Raw genomic sequence first — 391 nt, 5'->3', positions numbered from 1 at the left:
CTCTCTCTCTCTCTCTCCATACCGTTAAGTAACTTGTGCATTGTTTTACTTGTTTTTGACGTATCCAACCGAACTACAAACTTTCCAGTGATGTCTGTGAGAAAGGTACATTCACTCGACAAGCTCGCGCATCTGCTTGCGCATCCTTAACCTCTAATAACTCCATTCTGCTGTCTGTTGTTCTGTTGTCGGTGTTTCATTGTCTGAATATGGCACTTAAAACATGCTGTGTGGTATCAGCGTTTGGTATCGGGGCATTTTAACCAGTACAAGTACAGAAGCTCCGTATCGGGCCCGATACCGATACCAGTATCGGTGCATCCCTAGCAATAAGCAAAGTGTACGAGCGTTGTGCACCCGCCTATAGGTGCATATTACTAACGCGCCCTTT

The sequence above is a fragment of the Sinocyclocheilus anshuiensis genome, unplaced genomic scaffold (genome assembly GCF_001515605.1).
Source record: "Sinocyclocheilus anshuiensis isolate Anshui unplaced genomic scaffold, SAMN03320099.WGS_v1.1 scaffold392, whole genome shotgun sequence".
NCBI lineage: Eukaryota > Metazoa > Chordata > Actinopteri > Cypriniformes > Cyprinidae > Sinocyclocheilus > Sinocyclocheilus anshuiensis.
Note: the sequence above shows the minus strand (reverse complement) of the source record.